Consider the following 22,807-nt stretch of genomic DNA (forward strand, 5'->3'; position numbering starts at 1 on the left):
TCTATTCTCTGAGGACACGGGCACACTCACTATGGAAAGGACTGTACAAGATCAACTCCGGTAATTTCTAACTTGTTTAAAAGCTTTATATTCAGAAACTCTTCCGCAAACAGTGGCCCCAAGACTTCAATAGGTGGCACAGTAAACTGAGGGGAAATGTTTCCTTGTGCCTAGTAGGATTTTAACAACATGGAAGCCTGGCATGGCCATACCACAACTCAAGAAAAAGGGGGAAAAGCACAAAACAAAACAAAAACATGATAGCTTATCCGGACTACCTGAGCCAGGTGCACCCCTGGCTTTTCTGTCACTTCAAATTCCAACTATTTTGTGTTACCTTCCTGCTCAGTTAACAGCAGGACAGAGAGTGTAAGAATAGGCCAGCAGCTGGTGTAGTTCCTGTAAAATGTCATCCCAAGTACCATGTTTCACGTCAAACACGAACTTGGACAAGATACATGCAGGCATTACTCCAGTCCTCTCCGTTGTTGCCAGCAGAATGCCACAACAGCAGTAAATCCATGAGACATGAGCACGAGTACATCTGGTTGGATGCGGAGAAAAACCTTACTCATAATAGAGATAAGAAACTGTTAGGTAGCTTTTTTCCCTACTCCCCCAATTTCTCCTTCAGATCATTCTTTCGTATAAAGCAATTGCTTCCTGAGTCTCCCTTTAAAAAACTGATATTCCTGGAAAGAATAAACATCTGGCCATATTAACTCCCTGATTCAAACTTTCTAATAGGACCCTTTGTCAAATGCCACATTTCATAAAGGATTTACTGAAAAAGAAAGTGGCCTAAATACGTACAAACAGCAACAATGACGACAATGTGCATTTAGAGACCTTCTAAGATTGTAAATAATGGTTCACACTGAAATATTCTCTAGTTGCTATGGACTTGTGTGATTTTAGAACCTGGAGGACATAAAATAATTCAAAAAAACACAATGCCTAATTACCAAACACTATCCAATGTAGAGGAACAATAGAAAACTGTCAGTTAGGCAAGATGCTAGGGAATCTGAAGTTGGGTCAACATCCTAGGGTTCCTGTCTCTGAAAACCAGTCAGTCCATGATGCAAAATGAGGAACAGATAGCAAAGACACATTTTCATCCACACCCACGTTATTGAAATAGCTTGGATATAACCAGCACAGCTGATCAGGCACCATCAAGAGAGATTTGATTCACCCAGCAGCCAAGGGTTCAGAATTTTACCTAATTATCTCTGTTCACAATTTTTCTCATAGGATTCTTGGCTCACCTGTCACTATATATTTTAAGCTGTTTCATTAGTAGAGATTCGCTATTCCAGTTGTTTTGCAGGAAACAAACATAGCAAAACTTTAGTCTCTGTACTCTGAGAATTTATCCTCTAGACACAGAAGGATGTTTCAATAGAAAGTAAATTACAAAGAATTATATATAAAGCTACATGACAACAACCATAAACTACTATCTTAAAAAAAAATGCACACTAGCTGAAGATTTACATTAAAAACAATCAACCTAGGACAGATGTAATAAGAAAAGATTTCCTGAAGGGAGATGGTTTATGACACATTTTAAAAGGGACTTTACAGACATGGATTTTAAGAGAGAAGAGGAGAAGGTACCAGCAAAGATAGAGATACTGTACTGTTTCAAGTGGGAAAATTTTGTAATGGAGAAATAAAAGTGGATCTAATCAAACCATAAAATACAGCAAGCCCTGTAGAAGAAAATGCTAAAATGTAGAATCTGCAATTCAGTTAGAGTTTTGTATGTCGGGTAGTTTTTATATTTAAAACAACATGACTTCTCTTCTATAGAAAATCCTATTCTAAAATTTTGTGTAAAAAAATTTAAAAAGTTAAAAAAATAAATTTTGTATATAGCTTTAGACATTTTGTAGCATTTATTTTCTCTCTATGAAAAAGAAACAGGGGTGCCTGTGTGGCTCAGTCATTAAGTATCTGCCTTTGGCTCAGGTTTTGATCCCAAGGTCCTGGGACTGAGTTCCATGTCAGGCTCCCTGCTTAGCAGGAGGCCGGCTCCTTCCTCTCCCATTCTCCCTGCTTGTGTTCCCTCCCTCACTGTGTCTCTCTCAGTCAAATAAATAAATAAAATCTTAAAAAAAAAAAAAAGTAACAATTGTTCTTGGTAGAAAATGGGAAAAATATGGTAAAGTACAAAGAAGAGTTTTAAAATCTCCCATAATACCACTATTTAGACATAAACATTGTTAACACTTAACAGTCTTTCAATAGTTTTACTCTGTGTGTGTGGTTTATATCATATGCTTTATTATATGGAAAACTGGGTATATTACTGGAAATATAGTTTTATATATTTTTTCCACTTCTAATATTGTAAAATTAAGATCGGTCTTATGTGACATTATTTCTGGGACTTTTTCTATTGCTCGAAAATTAATTTTTTTTTTTTTTTAGTTTCAATTATTTTTGACAAGTAGGAGCAATTGCAAATAAAACCTAGAGTTACGTGTTCTGAAAGAAATAATCCTTAGCTGAATGAATCTCTTAGCTTGATATTAACACGTTTTGGTTTCCTAGACTAAAAATATTCAGATTGACTACACGAGTAAAGATTTCATATACTCTGATTCTGTAGAATATAAGGGACTAAACCTTACTGTTTGTTCCAAATTTCTTCTGGGCTTTTAGTGTATGTTCCTATTTCACTTTGGGAACCAGAAATCTTGTCTTCAAATTAATGAGGAAATACTTTTCTTTACATTGTCAATATCATTATCAAATCATATTTATGAATGAATGGGTAAAACTAAGGGCATAATATCCTCAGTGGGCCCACTGGTTCAGAATGTTTTATTGTACTACCCTTCCATCCCTCCCAAAGTCCAGCATGCCCTCCCTTTCCAAAATCACCTTATCCTACTCAGGCGCAAAGGCAGTGAGTAGTTCATTGTTACTACATCTCCATGGTGCATATTAAATTCAAAAGAGAGATATAAAAAGCACTATTATGTTAAACATGGCTATTCAAGATGACAATTCTTTTTATTCCTGAAAATAAAATTATTTATCTACCATCTATCTATCTCTCCATTATGCATTTGAGTCCTATAGTTTGCTTTCTTCAGTATTCATCAGAGTAACAGACATCAGAAAGTATCTTTTAACTTAGTAGTGAATGTTCCACAAATGAAGAAATGTAACACTGGGGACTATTTCCCTATTAACTGATGAAGCTTTCTTCTGGGAATGCTCATGTGCCCACCAGCTATGACCAGGTGTCATAAGCAGATAAATTTTTATCTTGTTTTCTCTCTATTTCTGAAAATTTAAGGAAATTTATGGAAATGAAACATTTCAACAATTATGAAAGTAAGTCCAGGCAAGAAGGTATCTATGCTGGTTGATACTTGGAACTGTTTACCTTTCTCTATCATATAGAGTAGAGTGACCCTCCCAAAGCCTAGTGGCTAGAAATGTTCAATGTAAAACTGGCAATCTTGACTGACTGATGATTTAATTTTTTTTAATGAGAAAGTGTATAAAACATATTACTTAGGTTTGGCCACTTGCAAAAATATTATAAGACAAAATATTTTCAGAACTAACAAAAATGCTTGCACATTATTCTATTAGACACTACAAAGGGAAATTTTCAGAGATGGGCCATTTCCTTTTGTACATAGCAACATGTGTTTCTTCTCTGCAGATAGGGAAGAACAAATCAGATTTTTCTCAACTTCCTGGGCCTTGAGAACTCGTTCAGCTGGACCTATGCCAGTCAAACAAAAGGAGTCACTTAAATGCAAGAGAGTCACAGAATTTCAGGAGAAAACGAAAATAATCCCTGAGGTGAACCCTATTGAGAACATACTGCTAAATTTTTAAAATGGGAACAAGAGATCAATTTTCTTCTTCATGCTTTCTTCCTTGTATTTCTTTGAACCACTAAGTGAGTGAGTAGTGAGTGTACAAAGGAGTCAGCTATACAAATGAAAAAAAAAAAAAAAAGATTCAACTCAAGTCAATGCATGGCTATACAGCAAGAATTGCCCCAGTTTTTTATAAGTTGTAACTACTTGAACACTTTATAGACCAATACATTATAAAACCTGAGTCACCATGAGTTGATTCAGTAAAATGAGTACTTTAATAGAATAAAACTTATAATAAAAATAACAATAATGTGTAAGTATATGATAATAAGGCCTAAGCTTAAGGACTACACATATTCTAAATACTATTTAGCACAGTCAAATTAAGTGCTTTTGATTTTCTCCTATAGAAGAAAAAACTGGATGAAACTCCTGAAGAGTTAATGGATCCATAACACAAGGGAACGTAAAGAATGTGGTCTGCCCACTTTTGGGAAATGGGACTCCACGATATAAACGATGCAGCCCTAAGAACCACAGATTTTCTCGCACCCCACAATCATCTTCCCTCAGGGATGCCTTGTTGCCCACATCCTGGAGGCACCATTAATATTATATTCCATGTAAATGGTGGCCACTGGAATTGTGCTACACAACAGAGATGTTTCTTACCCAAAAAAATGTCAAGAGGGGTGGGCTACTATACACTTCAATCTTTATTCAAACATATATTCAACAACCATTTGTGGAGAATTGTTATCAGTTGAGATTCTTTTACTTAAGATGTCAGAAACCCAATTCAACCTAACTTAATAAAAAAGAGGAATTTATTGCTTCATGTAAATGAATAGACCAGGGGTATACTGGCTTTAGGCAAGTAGATCGTCGGAATCCTGTGTGTCTCTCACCATTCCTTGGCTCCTCCCTGTTGACTGTTCTTTGACAGTACTTTGTAAATTGTTTAGAGCTGTACAAGCTACTAAAAACCAAGTTTTTCTGTTAATAATCAGTTTCTCCTGCCTTTATTAATTCCAAAGGCAACAGAATTATCTTTTGAGGACAATTAGCCTATTAGTCAGTGAACAAATACATAATTTGAGGGATAAAAGTGACCACACCCTTCAATGAAATAGACAATTGGATCTGAATCGGAATTGCCGGGATGGAGCTTGAATGTGTGCATTTTTAACAGCTCTCTATGTAATATGTTACATACGACCACTGGTCTACACATTCAACAGACAGCACCAAGAACTAGTTTGCCTACATTTGTGAGATGTCTAAAGGGATTCAATAGTTATTGTAATATTAAAATGTATCTAGGGACACCTGCGTGGCTCAGTGGGTTAAAGTGGCTGCCTTCGGCTCAGGTCATGATCCCAGAGTCCTGGGATCCAGCCCCGCATTGGGCTCTCTGCTCAGCTGAGAGCCTGCTTCTACCTCTCCCTCTGCTGGCCTCTCTGCCTACTTATGTTCTGTCTGTCTGTCAAACAAATAAAATCTTAAAAAAAAATTAAAATGTATCTACATTATACTATTGCCAAATTTTTTATCTGTGACAGTCTTAAGAATGCCAGGTTTTCTAAAACAGCCAGGACCCATAAAAATAGCTCAGCTTTGGGGAGGAGTCAAGATGGCAGAGAAGTAGCAGCTGAGACTACTTCAGGTAGCGGGAGATCAGCTAGATAGCTTATCTAAAGATTGCAAACACCTACATATCCAACGGGAGATCGAAGAGAACAGCAATTCTAGAAACAGAAAATCAACCACTTTCTGAAAGGTAGGACTGGCGGAGAAGTGAATCCAAAGCAACGGGAAGATAGACCCCGGGGGGAGGGGCCGGCTCCCGGCAAGCGGCAGAGCAACGGAGCACAAAATCAGGACTTTTAAAAGTCTGTTCCGCTGAGGGACATCACTCCAGAGGCTTAACCGGGGTGAAGCCCACGCGGGGCCAGTGTGGCCTCAGGTCCCGCAGAGTCACAGAAGGATTGGGGTGTCTGAGTGTCGCAGAGCTTGCAGGTATTAGAACGGGGAAGCCGGCTACAGAGACGGAGCCGAGGAGTGAGCTCACAGCTCGGGCTTACCTTGAACCGGTCGCAGGCTCGGTGAGCTCGGAGTGCGGCCGGAGGCCAGGCAGACGGGAGTAATTGGGCGCTGTTCCCTGAGGGCGCACTGAGGAGTGGGGCCCCGGACTCTCGGCTCCTCCGGGCCGGAGACTGGGAGGCCACCATCTTCATTCCCGTCCTCCGGACTCTACGGAAAGCGCTCAGGGAACAAAAGCTCCCGAAAGCGAACCCGAGCGGATTACTCAGCCCGGCCCCTGGTAAGGGTGGTGCAACTCCGCCTGGGGCAAAGACACTTGAGAATCACTACAACAGGCCCCTCCCCCAGAAGATCAACAAGAAACCCAGCCAGGACCAAGTTCACTTACGAGGAGTGCAGTTTCAATACCAAGGAGAGCAGCGGAATTCCAGAGGAGGAGAAAGCAAAGCACGGAACTCATGGCTTTCTCCCCATGATTCTTTAGCCTTGCAGTTAATTTAATATTTTTTTTCTTTTTCATTTTTTTTCTCTTCTTCTGCTAAATTTTTTTAACTTTTACCCTTTTCTTTTTTAACGTTTTTTAACTAGTTTATCTAATATATATATATTTTTCCTTTTTATATTTTTTTCATTATTGGTTTTCTTTTTTTATTTCTTTTTTCTTTTTTCTTTTTTTTTTCTTTCTAAACCTCTTTTTATCCCCTCCCCCCCCCCTCACGATTTGGGATCTCGTCTGATTTGGCTAAAGCATATTTTCCTGGGGTTGTTGCCACCCTTTTAGTATTTTACTTACTCCTTCATATACTCTTATCTGGACAAAATGACGAGGCGGAAAAATTCACCACAAAAAAAAGAACAAGAGGCAGTACCAAAGGCTAAGGACCTAATCAATACAGACATTGGTAATATGTCAGATCTAGAGTTCAGAATGACGATTCTCAAGGTTCTAGCTGGGCTCGAAAAAGGCATGGAAGATATTAGAGAAACCCTCTCGGGAGATATAAAAGCCCTTTCTGGAGAAATAAAAGAACTAAAATCTAATCAAGTTGAAATAAAAAAAGCTATTAATGAGGTGCAATCAAAAATGGAGGCTCTCACTGCTAGGATAAATGAGGCAGAAGAAAGAATTAGCGATATAGAAGACCAAATGACAGAGAATAAAGAAGCTGAGCAAAAGAGGGACAAACAACTACTGGACCACGAGGGCAGAATTCGAGAGATAAGTGACACCATAAGATGAAACAACATTAGAATAATTGGGATTCCAGAAGAAGAAGAAAGAGGGGAGCAGAAGGTATATTGGAGAGAATTATTGGAGAGAATTTCCCCAATATGGCAAAGGGAACAAGCATCAAAATCCAGGAAGTTCAGAGAACCCCACTCAAAATCAATAAGAATAGGCCCACACCCCGTCACCTAATAGTAAAATTTACAAGTCTTAGTGACAAAGAGAAAATCCTGAAAGCAGCCCAGGAGAAGAAGTCTGTAACATACAATGGTAAAAATATTAGATTGGCAGCAGACTTATCCACAGAGACCTGGCAGGCCAGAAAGAGCTGGCATGATATATTCAGAGTACTAAACGAGAAAAACATGCAGCCAAGAATACTGTATCCAGCTAGGCTATCACTGAAAATAGAAGGAGAGATTAAAAGCTTCCAGGACAAACAAAAACTGAAAGAATTTGCAAACACCAAGCCAGCTCTACAGGAAATATTGAAAGGGGTCCTCTAAGCAAAGAGAGAGCCTAAAAGTAGTAGATCAGAAAGGAACAGAAACAATATACAATAACAGTCACCTTACAGGCAATACAATGGCACTAAATTCATATCTCTCAATAGTTACCCTGAATGTTAATGGGCTAAATGCCCCAATCAAAAGATACAGGGTATCAGAATAGATAAAAAAACAAAAACCATCTATATGTTGCCTACAAGAAACTCATTTTAAACCCGAAGACAACTTCAGATTTAAAGTGAGGGGGTGGAAAAGAATTTACCATGCTAATGGACATCAGAAGAAAGCAGGAGTGGCAATCCTTATATCAGATCAATTAGATTTTAAACCAAAGACTATAATAAGAGATGAAGAAGGACACTATATCATACTCAAAGGATCTGTCCAACAAGAAGATCTAACAATTGTCAATATCTATGCCCCTAACGTGGGAGCAGCCAACTATATAAACCAATTAATAACAAAATCAAAGAAACACATCGACAATCATACAATAATAGTAGGGGACTTTAACACTCCCCTCACTGAAATGGACAGATCATCCAAGCAAAAGATCAACAAGGAAATAAAGGCCTTAAATGACACACTGGACCAGATGGACATCACAGATATATTCAGAACATTTCATCCCAAAGCAACAGAATACACATTCTTCTCTAGTGCACATGGAACATTCTCCAGAATAGATCACATCCTCGGTCCTAAATCAGGTCTCAACCGGTATCAAAAGATTGGGATCATTCCCTGCATATTTTCAGACCACAATGCTCTGACGCTAGAACTCAATCGCAAGAGGAAATTTGGAAAGAACCCAAATACACGGCGACTAAACAGCATCCTTCTAAAGAATGAATGGGTCAACCAGGAAATTAAAGAAGAATTGAAAAAATTCATGGAAACAAATGATAATGAAAACACAACAGTTCAAAATCTGTGGGACACAACAAAGGCAGTCCTGAGAGGAAAATATATAGCGGTACAAGCCTTTCTCAAGAAACAAGAAAGGTCTCAGGTACACAACCTAACCCTACACCTAAAGGAGCTGGAGAAAGAACAAGAAAGAAACCCTAAACCCAGCAGGAGAAGAGAAATCATAAAGATCAGAGCAGAAATCAATGAAATAGAAACCAAAAAAACAATAGAACAAATCAACGAAACTAGGAGCTGGTTCTTTGAAAGAATTAATAAGATTGATAAACCCCTGGCCAGACTTATCAAAAAGAAAAGAGAAAGGACCCAAATAAATAAAATCAGGAATGAAAGAGGAGAGATCACAACTAACACCAAAGAAATACAGACAATTATAAGAACATATTATGAGCAACTCTATGCCAACAAATTTGACAATCTGGAAGAAATGGATGCATTCCTAGAGACATATAAACTACCACAACTGAACCAGGAAGAAATAGAAAGTCTGAACAGACCCATAACCAGTAAGGAGATTGAAACACTCATCAAAAATCTCCAAACAAACAAAAGCCCAGAGCCAGATGGCTTCCCGGGGGAATTCTACCAAACATTTAAAGAAGAACTAATTCCTATTCTCCCAGATGGCTTCCCGGGGGAATTCTACCAAACATTTAAAGAAGAACTAATTCCTATTCTCCTGAAACTGTTCCAAAAAATAGAAATGGAAGGAAAACTTCCAAACTCATTTTATGAGGCCAGCATCACCTTGATCCCCAAACCAGACAAGGATCCCATCAAAAAAGAGAACTACAGACCAGTATCCTTGATGAACACAGATGCAAAAATTCTCACCAAAATACTAGCCAATAGGATTCAACAGTACATTAAAAGGATTATTCACCACGACCAAGTGGGATTTATTCCAGGGCTGCAAGGTTGGTTCAACATCCGCAAATCAATCAACGTGATACAACACATTAATAAAAGAAAGAACAGGAACCATATGATACTCTCCATAGATGCTGAAAAAGCATTTGACAAAGTACAGCATCCCTTCTGATCAAAACTCTTCAAAGTGTAGGGATAGAGGGCACATACCTCAATATTATCAAAGCCATCTATGAAAAACCCATCGCAAATATCATTCTCAATGGAGAAAAACTGAAAGCTTTTCCGCTAAGGTCAGGAACACGGCAGGGATGTCCGTTATCACCACTGCTATTCAACATAGTACTAGAAGTCCTAGCCTCAGCAATCAGACAAGAAGAAGAAATTAAAGGCATCCAAATCAGCAAAGAAGTAGTCAAACTATCACTCTTCGCAGATGATATGATACTATATGTGGAAAACCCAAAAGACTCCACTCCAAAACTGCTAGAACTTGTACAGGAATTCAGTAAAGTGTCAGGATATAAAATCAATGCACAGAAATCAGTTGCATTTCTCTACACCAACAACAAGACAGAAGAAAGAGAAATTAAGGAGTCCATCCCGTTTACAATTGCACCCAAAACTATAAGATACCTAGGAATAAACCTAACCAAAGAGACTAAGAATCTATACACAGAAAACTATAAAGTACTCATGAAAGAAATTGAGGAAGACACAAAGAAATGGAAAAATGTTCCATGCTCCTGGATTGGAAGAATAAATATTGTGAAAATGTCTATGCTACCTAAAGCAATCTACACATTTAATGCAATTCCTATCAAAGTACCATCCATTTTTTTCAAAGAAATGGAACAAATAATCCTAAAATTTATATGGAACCAGAAAAGACCGCGAATAGCCAAAGGAATATTGAAAAAGAAAGCCAGAGTTGGTGGCATCACAACTCCGGACTTCAAGCTCTATTACAAAGCTGTCATCATCAAGACAGCATGGTACTGGCACAAAAACAGACACATAGATCAATGGAACAGAATAGAGAGCCCAGAAATAGACCCTCAACTCTATGATCAACTAATCTTCTACAAAGCAGGAAAGAATGTCCAATGGAAAAAAGACAGCCTCTTCAATAAATGGTGTTGGGAAAATTGGACAGCCACATGCAGAAAAATGAAATTGGATCATTTCCTTACACCACACACCAAAATAGACTCAAAATGGATGAAGGACCTCAATGTGAGAAAGGAATCCATCAACATCCTTGAGGAGAACACAGGCAGCAACCTCTTTGACCTCAGCCGCAGCAACATCTTCCTAGGAACATCGCCAAAGGCAAGGGAAGCAAGGGCAAAAATGAACTATTGGGATTTTATCAAGATCAAAAGCTTTTGCACAGCAAAGGAAACAGTTCACAAAACCAAAAGACAACTGACAGAATGGGAGAAGATATTTGCAAACGACATATCAGATAAAGGGCTAGTGTCCAGAATCTATAAAGAACTTAGCAAACTCAACACCCAAAGAACAAATAATCCAATCAAGAAATGGGCAGAAGACATGAACAGACATTTCTGCAAAGAAGACATCCAGATGGCCAACAGACACATGAAAAAGTTCTCTATATCACTCGGCATCAGGGAAATACAAATCAAAACCACAATGAGATACCCCCTCACACCAGTCAGAATGGCTAAAATTAACAAGTCAGGAAATGACAGATGCTGGCGAGGATGCGGAGAAAGGGGAACCCTCCTACACTGTTGGTGGGAATGCAAGCTGGTGCAACCACTCTGGAAAACAGCATGGAGGTTCCTCAAAATGTTGAAAATAGAACTACCCTATGACCCAGCAATTGCACTGCTGGGTATTTACCCTAAAGATACAAACGTAGTGATCCGAAGGGGCACGTGCACCCGAATGTTTATAGCAGCAATGTCTACAATAGCCAAACTATGGAAAGAACCTAGATGTCCATCAACAGATGAATGGATAAAGAAGATGTGGTATATATATACAATGGAATACTATGCAGCCATCAAAAGAAATGAAATCTTGCTATTTGCGACAACGTGGATGGAACTAGAGGGTATCATGCTTAGCGAAATAAGTCAATCAGAGAAAGACAACTATCATATGATCTCCCTGATATGAGGGAGAGGAGATGCAACATGGGGGGTTAATATGGTAGGAGAAGAGTAAATGAAACAAGTTGGGATTGGGAGGGAGACAAACCATAAGTGACTCTTAATCTCACAAAACAAACTGAGGGTTGCTGGGGGGAGGGGGGTTGGGGGGGTTATGGACATTGGGTAGGGTATGTGCTATGGTGAGTGCTGTGAAGTGTGTAAACCTGGAGATTCACAGACCTGTACCCCTGGGGGGGAAAAATATATGTTTATAAAAAATAAAATTAAAAAAAAATAGCTCAGCTTTTCTTAAACTTCATTCTCTCTGTTTACTCACACCTTCAGATAACTTTTATTCACATATAATTTTAGGGCAAAATTTGGGTGAAACTTGAAACCCCAGTATGAATTGCAATAAGTGTGTTGGCATAATATCTTTTTTTTCCCAATATTTAGCTATTTATTTTAGAGAGAGAGAGTGCTTGCTTTTGAGGGTGCACAAGTTGGGGGGAGGGGCAGAGAGAGAGGGAGATAAGCAGACTTCCCGCTGAGCCAGGAGCCCACAGTGGGGCTAGATCTCAAGACCCTGAGATCATGATGTGAGCTGAAACCAAGAGTTGGACACTTAACCGACTGAGTCACACAGGTGCCGCAATTGAAAGATATTCCTGCAAAGTAACTAGTAGTACTCTTCAAGTGCCAGGGTCATGAAAGACAAAGAAACTTGAGGAAACAGGAAAACTAAATGAAATATGAGAGCCTGGACCAGAAAAAGGACTTCAGTTGGACAAGTGGAGAAATTACAACAAAGTCTGTACTGTGGTGAATAATATTATATCAATATTCATTTCCTGGCTTAGATCATTGCATTGTGGCTATGGTTATGTAGAATGTTAATATTAGGGAAAGCTAGGTATATGGGAATTCTCTGGATGAATTTTGAAACTAAAAGTCTAAAATTATTTCAGAATAGGGTTAGAAAAAGTAAAATAAAAGTTTCATTTTTTTCTTTTTTCTTTTTAAAAATTTAAATCCTATTAATTAACATATAATGTATTATTAGTTTCAGAGGTAGAGGTCAGTAATTCATCAATCTTATATAATACCAGGTGCTCATTACATCATGTGCCCTCCTAAATGTCCATCATCCAGTTACCCCAACCCCCTCCCTTCCAGAAACCCTCAGTTTGTTTCCTATGATTAAGAGTGTCTTATGGTTTGTTTCCCTCTCTGATTTTGTCTTGTTTTATTTTTTCCTCTCTTCCCCTGTGATCTTCTGTTTTGTTTCTTAAATTCCACATATGAATGAGATCATATGATAATTGTTTTTCTCTGATTGACTTATTTTTTTTTAAAGATTTTATTTATTTATTTGACAGACAGAGAACACATGTAGGCAGAGAGAGAGAGAGAGAGAGAGAGAGAGAGAGGAGGAAGCAGGCTCTCCATTGAGCAGAGAGCCCGATGCGGGGCTCGATCCCAGGACCCTGAGATCATGACCTGAGCCAAAGGCAGAGGCTTTAACCCACTGAGCCACCCAGGTGCCCCTGATTGACTTATTTTGCTTAGCACAATACCCTCTCATTCCATCCACATCATTTCAAATGGCAAGATTTCATTTTTTGATAGTTGAGTAGTCTTCCTTCATATGTATCTATATACCACATCTTCTTCATCCCATCTGCTGATGGACAGCTAAACTCTTCCCATAGTTTGGCTATTGTGGACATTGCTTCTATAAAGATTGGGATGCAAATGCCCCTGCAGATCATTACATTTGTGTCTTTGGGGTAAATACCCAGTAGTATCATTGCTGGGTCATAGGGTAGCTCTATTTTCAATTTTATAGGAAACTTCATACTGTTTTCCAGAGTGGCTGTGCCAACCTGTATTCCCACCAACAGTGTTTCTCCACATCCTCACCAACATCTGTTGATTCCTGACTTGTTAATTTAACCATTCTGACTGATGTAAGGTGGTATCTCATTGTGATTTTGATTTGTATTTCCCTGATGAAAAGTGATGTTCAGCAGTTTTTCATGTATCTGCTGTCCATTCGTATGTCTTCTTTAGAGAAATGACTATTCGTGTCTTCTGTCCATTTCTTGATTGGATTATTTGTTCTTTGGGTGTTGAGTTTGAGAAGTTCATTATAGATTTTGGATACTAGTCCTTTATTGGCTAAGACATTTGCAAATATCTTCTTCCATTCTGTCAATTATCTTTTGGTTTTGTCCACTGTTTCCTTTGCTGTGCAAAAGCTTTTATCTTGATGAAGTCCCAATAGTTCATTTTTGCCTTTGTTTCTCTTCCCTTTGGAGACATGTATAGCAAGAAGGTGCTGGAGCTGAGGTCATAGAGGTTGCCGCCTGTTTCCCCTTTAGGATTTGGATGGATTCTTATCTCACATTTAGGTTTTTCCATCCATTTTGAGTCTATTTTTGTGTATGGTGTAAGGAAATGGTCCAGTTTCATTCTTCTGTATGTGGCTGTCCAGTTTTCCCAACACCATTTGTTGAAAAGATTTGGACATTGTTGGATGTCCAAAAATCCATTGGAAAGATTTTCCATTGGAAAAATGGAAAATCTTTGTTGAAGATTAGTGGACCACAGAGTTGAGGGTCCATTTCTGAGTTCCACTGATCTGTTCCATTGATCTATGTGTCTGTTTTTGTGCCAGTACCATACTGTCTTGATGATTACAGCTTTGTAATAGAGCTTTAAAGTTTGAAATTGTAATGCCACCAGCTTTGGTTTTCCTTTTCAACATTCCCTTAGTTATTTGGGTTTTTTTCTGGTTCCATACAAATTTTAGGATTATTTATTTCAGCTCTGTGAAAGAAGTTGATGGTGTTTTGATAGGGATTGTGTTGAATGTATAGATTGCTCTAGGTACCATAGACATTTTAACAATATTTTTTCTTCTAATCCATGAGCATGGAATATTTTTCCATTTCTTTGTGTCTTCCTCAATTCCCTTCATGAATGTTCTATAGTTTAATGAGTACAGATCCTTTGCCTTTTTGGTTAGGTTTATTCCTATGTATCTTATGGTTTTGGGTGCAGTTGTAAATGGAATCAACTCCTTAATTCCTCTTTCTTCCGTCTCACTGTTGGTGTATAGAAATGCAACCGATTTATGTGCACTCATTTTATATCCTGCCACATTAACGAATTCTAGCAGTTTTGGGGTGGTCTTTTGGGTTTTCTGCATAGAGCATCATGACATCTGTGAAGAGTGAGAGTTTGAGTTCTTCTTTGCTAATTCAGATGCCTTTTATTTCTTTTTGATTGCTGAGGCTGGTATTATGGTATTATGTTGAACCACAGTGGTGAGAGTAGACATTCCTGCTGTGTTCCTGACCTTAGGGGAAAAGCTTTCAATTTTTCACCATTGAGAATGATATTCACACTATGAATAATTTTAATCAAGAAAGGATGGTGTACTTTGTTAAATGCTTTTTGTGAATCTATTGAGAGGATCATATGGTTCTTGTCCTTTCTTTTATTAATGTAGTATATCACATTTATTGATTTGCAGATGTTGAACCATCCTTGAAGTCCAGGAATAACTCCCACTTGGTCGTAGTGGAAATAATCCTTTGAATATACTGTTGGATCCTATTGGCTAGTATCTTGGTGAGAATTTTTGCATCTATGTTCCTCAGGGGTATTGGTCTGTAATTCTCCCATTTAGTGGGGTCTTTGTCTGGTTTGGGGATCAAGGTAATGCTGGCCTCATAGAAAAAGTTTGGAAGTTTTCCTTCCATTTCTATTTTTTGAAAGGGCTTCTGAAGAATAGGTATTCATTCTTCTTTAAATGTTTGGTAGAGTTCCCCTGAGAAGCCATCTGGCCCTAGACTCTTGTTTGTTAGGAGATTTTTGATTACTGCTTCAATTTCCTTGCTGGTTATGGGTCTGTTCAGGTTTTCTATTTCTTCCTGGCTCAGTTTTGATAGTTTATACCTCTCTAGGAATTCATCCATTTCTTCCAGATTGCCTTATTTTTTGTCATATAGTTGGTCATAATATGTTCTTATAATTTGATTTCTTTGGTGTTGGTTGTGATCACTCCCTTTTCATTCATGATTTTATTTATTTGGGTCCTTTCTCTTTTCTTCTAAGTCTAGCCAGGGGTTTATCAATCTTATTAATTCTTTCAAAGAACCAGATCCTAGTTTCATCAATCTGTTCTACTATTCTCTTGGTTTCTATTTCATTGATTTCTGCTTTAATCTTTATTAATTCTCTTCTTTTGCTGGGTTTATGCTTTATTTACTGTTATTTCTCCATCTCCTTTAGGTGTCATGTTAGGTTGTATATTTGAGACCTTTCTTGTTTCTTCCAAAAGGCTTGTGTTGCTCTGTATTTCTTTCTTAGGACTGCCTCTGCTGCATCCCAGAGATTTTGAATTGTTGTATTTTCATTTTTCATTTGTTTCCATGAATTTTTTAAATTCTTAATTTCCTGGTTGACCCATTCATTCTTTAGAAGGATGCCCTTTAGCCTCCATGTATTCCAGTTCTTTCCAAATTTCCTCTTGTGATTGAATTCAAGTTTCAAAGCATTGTGGTCTGAAAATATGCAAGGGATAATCCCAATCTTTTGGTACCAGTTGAAACCTGGTTTGTGACCCAGTATGTGATTTTTCTGGACAATGTGTCATGCACAGTTGAGAAGAGTATGTATACTGTTGTTTTAGGATGGAATACTCCAAATATGTCTGTGAAATCCAGCTGGTCAAGTGTGTCATCAAACCTCTTCTTTCCTTGTTGATTTTCTGCTTAGATGATCTGTCCATTGCAGTGAGGGAGGTGTTAAAGTCCCTTACTATTATAAAAATATGGAATACTTCATGAATTTGTACATCATCCCTGCACAAGGGCCATGCTAATCTTCTCTCTACCATTTCAATTTTAGTATATGTGCTGCCAAAGCTAGCACAGCATCATATCTTTGAGGTACTAACATATATTCATTTTTTTCTCCTTGCATTTCCTCCATCCCTTCCCCTCATTCAAACAAAGAAGATGCCTGAGAGGAGTGGTAAAACAAGGCAAAAGCCAGAAAAGTCTAACAGTCTTTCTGGCTATTGTTTTCAAGTTCCTAAGAGCTTAAATGGACAATATCTGGGGTAGAGACAGAATACTCAGAAGAAATTAAGAAAGATTCCATATCTATCACCTCCACCTACCACCTTTGCCACCCACACATGTAGACTAGAAATAGATTCCTTAATTAGTGATAATAGAGATTTTGGAAGGTCCTATACAGAAGATCCTATGGGGCCAGGACCCATAGAGAGAGGGTATAACTGTGGTGAATTTAGCAGATGAGAATACAGAAAACCCAGAGTCTCTCACGCTTCCTTACTCCCAAAGTTTGACACAGAAACAGCAAAAATTTTCCTGTGCCCCACCCACTCAACTCCACCAAAAGTGGCACAGAAGTAAGAGAAAGAGATGGAGAAGCTAAAAGAGCCAGGTGAACACAAACAGGAGAATTTGAGACTATCTTGATGCAGCTGACTAAAACTCTTGGTCATTTGACGTTCATTAAGTCTTTCTTCTGAAAAAAAAAAAAAAAAGAAAGAAAGAAATTGGCGAAGATGGACTGTCATTTGCAGGGTGCAGGACCACAAAACTTGAGCCATTCCATTCCCCAAAGATAATTTCTATATATTACAAAAGGAGGAAAAAATGCAAGGGATTATTGACAAAGCCTTTACATCTATTCATGAGAATTCTTATATGCCTGTGTATCAGTGATCTATTGCTACAATTGCAAAGTATTCCCACACTTCATGGCTTAAAATGATAACAATTATTTATTATTTTACATGGTTTCTGTAGGCCAAGAATTTCAGAGTGGCTTAGCTACGCCATTTTGGCTCAAGCTCTCTCATGAGTTAAAATGTCAACTAAGACTACACTCATCTGACATCTTGTAAGTCTGGAAGATGTAACTGCCAAGGTGCCTCACTCACATGACTAACAAGTTCACCTTGGCTATTGGCAATTGGCTTCAGTTCCTCTCCTGCACAGAGTGGCTTGAGGAGTCTCAAAACATGGTGGCTGGATTCCCTAAGGAGAGAGATTGAAGAGAAGGCAAGGCAGGGGCCGCAGTATCTTTTATGACCAAGCTTCAGAAATTGTTATTCCCTCCAAGATCCTATTGGTTATACTGGTCACGTCTACTGATTATGGGAGAAGATCACATATGATCAAGAATGCCAAAAGGAATGGCTCATTAGGAACCACCTTGAAGGCTGGCTACCATAGCTTACTACTTTGTAGTATTTCCACTACAGAATAAAGGATGTTTGCCCCAAACAAAAAAGGGGCATTCTAACAAATGTCATCTCTGTCAATAATCTCAGATATAAAAGAGAAAGGCAGTACACCTCCCTGTCAAAAGGAAGCAGTTTTTTAAAATATTTCACTTTGAATGAATTTTTGTCCATTTCCCAAAGACAAGGCATCATATGGATATGGAAAGATTCATCTTTGTTGCTTAGACCAAAAAAAAAATATATATATATATGAAACTTCATCAGTAAAGCACTGGGAAACTAGTGTGGATATATCTGATTTTTATTTAATTTTATTTTCAATGGAAAATAAAAGAGGCATTGCTATAAAAACTCCTCTGATTAATGTGTTTCCTAAAATCCTAACCTTCCACTCATTGCTTTATGAAAATAACTGACTAACTTAGGACCTGGCAAGAAGAATGGAGTTTTTCCTGGTCTCTGTCCAAAGAATTACCAGCAGCAACTGGTGTGTATCAATGACTAAGGGAGAGTTTTTCCACTCCCATCTCTGTGCCCTGGTATTGTGTAAGCCCCCCAAACCTGTATACAACCCTGGAAGGGTAGGTAAAACCCAAATAGCACAATGAAAGCTTAAGCTAAATTAAGATACAGAAGGACAATGTAGGTTGTATTTTTTCCACACATGTCCAAAGTACCAACTACATAAGGATTCTGATAAAAATTGAATCAATTCTTGAAGTAGAAGACAAAAATATCACTAATTTTATCTATATGAAAAAAACAATTTGGAAAGTTAATCCATTGGTCACTCTACTTAGTCAACTCAAAAAAATTTTTTTTTAAAGATTTTACTTTATTTTATTTTGAGAGAGAGAGAGAGAAAGAGAGATATAAAAGAGAAAGGCAAGTTCTCTTGAGAGAGAGCATGAGCAAGGGGAGGGGTAGATACAGAGGGAAGACAAGTAGACTCCTGGTGGAGCAGGGAGCCTGATCCCAGGACCCTGAGATTATGACCTGAGCTGAAGTTAGATGCTTAACCAATTTAGCCATCCAGGTGTCTCTAGTCAACTCAATTAAAGAAAAATCTTCAAAGAAGGTTTTAAGCAAAATTATATTGTAGAGTCTTACTTCTGTTAATAATAATAACAATAATAAAATAAATCACTTATATGGTAAGCATTATACTAGGCACATTTTTCATCATGTGTGTCTCCAAAAAAACCTTAAGAATTGTGCCTTATTATTTACAATTTTCACATGCAAAATCTGAGAGTCAGGAAGGTTAAATAACTTACTCAAGAACAACATGATCATCAGTAAAGTAGTCTCCTTTTTGAACACGAGGCAAATTTAAAATATTTTGAGAAAAATATCTACTGTAGAAATACTGTATGTATAACATAGGAGAAAAAAAGACCATTATTATCAATTCTAACAAGTACCCACTATGCCCCAAATACTCTAAGATCTTAAAAATGACATTAAAAAAACATATTTCCTAAATTGAGCAGTGTGGCATAACAGGAGCAGTGAGATGGAAAATGACACCTAAAATGAAAAATTTCTTACCACACAGTGGGCTCTGCGGTCCATGTTATTGACTGCAAAACTGCTCAGACCAGCCATAAGAGAAAATGTTTACTAATTAACCAGCTCTAAGAGAAAACCTTAGATGTCTTCATTTTGTGAAATATTCTTCATCTACCATACTTCCTCATTCTCATCTAGTCACAACTATCAGAAGGAAAATTTAACTTTGAGACTTTCAGACATTTGTGATTGTTAGCCAAGGGTCTCTTTATCCATGTTTTTAGAGAAACTGAGTTAAAAGAAGTCAGCTCTGCCCAAGCCACGCAAATGGAGTAAGCCAAAGAATTTTGCCTCATGTCTTCAAGTGTAGTATTTTACTTGTCCTTGTAACATAGTCATATACTCAAAGTTTCCTAGTCCTTTGGAAAATGAGATAGCATATATATATATATATATATATATATATATATATATATAAAAAAGATATATTAAAAAACAAGCCAGAAGTTTATTATTTTAGTACATAAACTTTGGAGTTAATATTAATCTCGTGATTATATAATTACTATTTTATCACTTCATTCTGTGCAGTTATATCACTGTTCAGAAATTTTTTTATTCAAGTATAATTAATATAGAGGGCTATATTACTTTCAGGTGTACAATGTAATGATTCAACAATTCTATCTATTGCTCAGTGCTCATGATGACAAGTGTACTCTTAATCCCCTTATTTTACCCATACCCCCACATCCATCTCTGCTTGCACCAGTCTGTTCTGTATAGTAAAGGTCTGGTTTTTTCGTTTGTCTCTTTTTTTCTTTGCTCATTTGTTTTGTTTCTTAAATTCCACACACAGGTGAAATGACATGCTATTTGTCTTTCCCTGACTGGCTTATTTCACTTAGCATTATACCTGCTAGGTCCATCCATGTTTTTGCAAAGGCAAGATTTCACTTTTTTATGGCTGAAATATTTCACTGTGTATGTATACTACATCTTCCTTATCCATCCATCTACTGATGGACACTTGGCTGCTTCCATAGTTTGCTATTGTAAATAATGCTGGAATAAACATAGAGGTGCATATATCTTTTCCAATTAGTGTTTTCATTTTCTTTAGGTAAATACCCAGTAGTGAAATTACTGGATCATATGGTAATTCTGTTTTTAATTTTTTGAGGAATCTTCATACTGTTTTCCACAATGGCTATACCAGCTAGCATTCCCACCAACAATGCAAAATGATTCCTTTTTGTCCACATTCTCGTCAACACTTATTATTTCTTATTGGTTTTGATTTTAGCCATTCTGACAGGTGTACGGTGATACCTCATTGTGGCTTTGATTTGCTTTTCCCTGAGGATGATGTTGATCATCTTTTCATATTTCTGTTGGCATCTGTATGTGTTGTTTGGAAAAATGTCTGTTCAGTTCCTCTGCCCATTTTTTTTTAAAAGACCAGTTTATTTATTTGAGAGAGAGAGAGAGAGAGAGCGGGGGAAGGAGCAGAGAGAAAGAGGGAGAAGGAATCCTCACGTAGACTCCCCAATGAGTGCGGAGCCTGATGCAGGGCTGGCTGGATCTCAGGACCCTGAGGCAAAATCACAAGTCAGCCACTTAATCAACTAAGCAACCCAGGAGCCCTCCTCTGTCCATTTTTAACCAGATTATTTGTTTTTGTTTTGTTGTTGTTGTTGTTTCTTGTTTGTTTTGGTGTGGTTGTATAAATTCTTTATGTATTTTGCATATTAACCCCTATTGGATACATCATTTGCAAATACCTTCTCCCATTTAGTAGTTATCTTCCTGTTTTGTTGATGTTTTCCTTCTCCGTGCAAAAGTTTTCTATTTTGATGTAGTCCCAAGTTTATTTTTGCTTTTGTTTCACTTGCTTGAGGAGACCTATCTAGAATACTGTTGCTACAGCTGATATCAAAGAGATTACTGCCTATGTTTTCTTCTAGAAATTTCACAGCTCAGGTCTCACATTTAGGTCCTTATACCGTTTGAGTTTATTTTAGGTATGGTATTTGAAAGTGGCCCAGTTTTCCCAACACTGTTTGTTGAAGAGATTGTCTTTTCCCCAGTGTATCTTCTTGCTTCCTTTGTGACAGATTCATTGACCACATGAGTGTGGGTTTATTTCTGGGTTCTCTATTCTGTTTAATTGACTTATGTGTGTATTAGTGCCAGAACCATGCTGTTCTGATTACTACAACTTTGTAGTACATCTTAAAACCTGGGACTGTGATACCTTCAGGTTTGTTTTTCTATTTCAAGATTGCTTTGGCTATTTGGTGGCTTTTGTTTTGTTTTGTTTTGTTTGTTTGTTTTGGTTTTGGTTCCACATAAATTTTAGAATTATTTATTCCAGTTCTGTGAAAAATACTGTTGGTATTTTGATGGGGATTACATTAAATTTGTAGATTGCTTTGGCTAGACTAGACATTTTAATAATATTTGTTTTTCCAACCCATGTGCATGGAACATCTTTCATTTGTTTATGTCTTCTTTAATTTCTTTCATCAGTGTTTTATAGTTTTTGGAGTGCAGGTCTTTCACCTCCTTGGTTAAGTTTATTCCTAAGTATTTTTTTCTTTTTAGTGCAATTATAAATGGGATTGTTTTATTATTTTCTCTTTCTGCTACTTTATTGTTAGTATATAGAAATGCAACTAGTCTCTGTAAATTAATTTTTTATCCTATGACTTTACTGAATTCATTTTTTAGTATTAGTAGTTTTTTTGTGGAATTTTTAGGGTTTTCTATATACAGTATCTTGTGATCTACAAATAGTGAAAATTTTACCTCTTTTTTAACAACTTGGATGCCTTTTGTTGATTGATATATTTTTTAAAAATATGGAACACTTCACAAATTTGTATGTCTTCCTTGCACAGGGACCATGCTTATCTTCCCTGTATCATTCCAATTTTTTAGTGTATGTGCTACAGAAGCAAACACTATTTCTTCTTGTCTGATTGCTGTGGCTAGTACTTCCAGTACTATGTTGAATAAAAGGGGTAAGAGTGGACTTGGGTAACAAGTGTCTTGTTCCTGAGCTTAGAGGAAAAGCTGTCAGTTTTTCTGCATTGAGTATGATGTTAGCTATGGATTTTTTTTTTTTTTAAATCTTTGGCCTTTATTATGTTGAGGTATGTTCCCTCCAAATCTACTTTGTTGACAGTTTTTATCATGAATGTGTGTTGTACATTGTCAAATGCTTTTTCTGCATCCATTAAAATAATCATATGGCTTTTATCCTTTCTCTTATTGATATGATACATCACGTTGCTTGATTTGCAAATATTGAAGCATGCTTGCATCTCTGGAATAAATCCCACTTAACTGAGAATTTTTTTTTCATATATTGTTGGATTGAGTTTGCTAGAATTTTGTAGTGGATTTTTGCATCTACATTCATCAGAGATATTGGT

At 37.3% G+C, this 22,807-nt stretch overlaps 2 non-coding genes across 2 annotated transcripts; both read right to left on the minus strand.

Moving 5' to 3' along the window:
• Positions 1 to 16,400: 16,400 nt before the first annotated feature.
• On the minus strand, positions 16,401 to 16,507 carry LOC116864019. The gene has a single exon (XR_004381909.1). It is a non-coding gene; the product is annotated as a U6 spliceosomal RNA (small nuclear RNA).
• Positions 16,508 to 22,225: 5,718 nt separating this feature from the next.
• LOC116864020 lies at positions 22,226 to 22,334 on the minus strand. The gene has a single exon (XR_004381910.1). It is a non-coding gene; the product is annotated as a U6 spliceosomal RNA (small nuclear RNA).
• Between the last annotated feature and the right edge of the window lie 473 nt (positions 22,335 to 22,807).

Source organism: Lontra canadensis, unplaced genomic scaffold (genome assembly GCF_010015895.1).
Source record: "Lontra canadensis isolate GAN:19392208 unplaced genomic scaffold, GSC_riverotter_1.0 scaffold4, whole genome shotgun sequence".
In the NCBI taxonomy this organism is placed as follows: Eukaryota; Metazoa; Chordata; class Mammalia; order Carnivora; family Mustelidae; genus Lontra; species Lontra canadensis.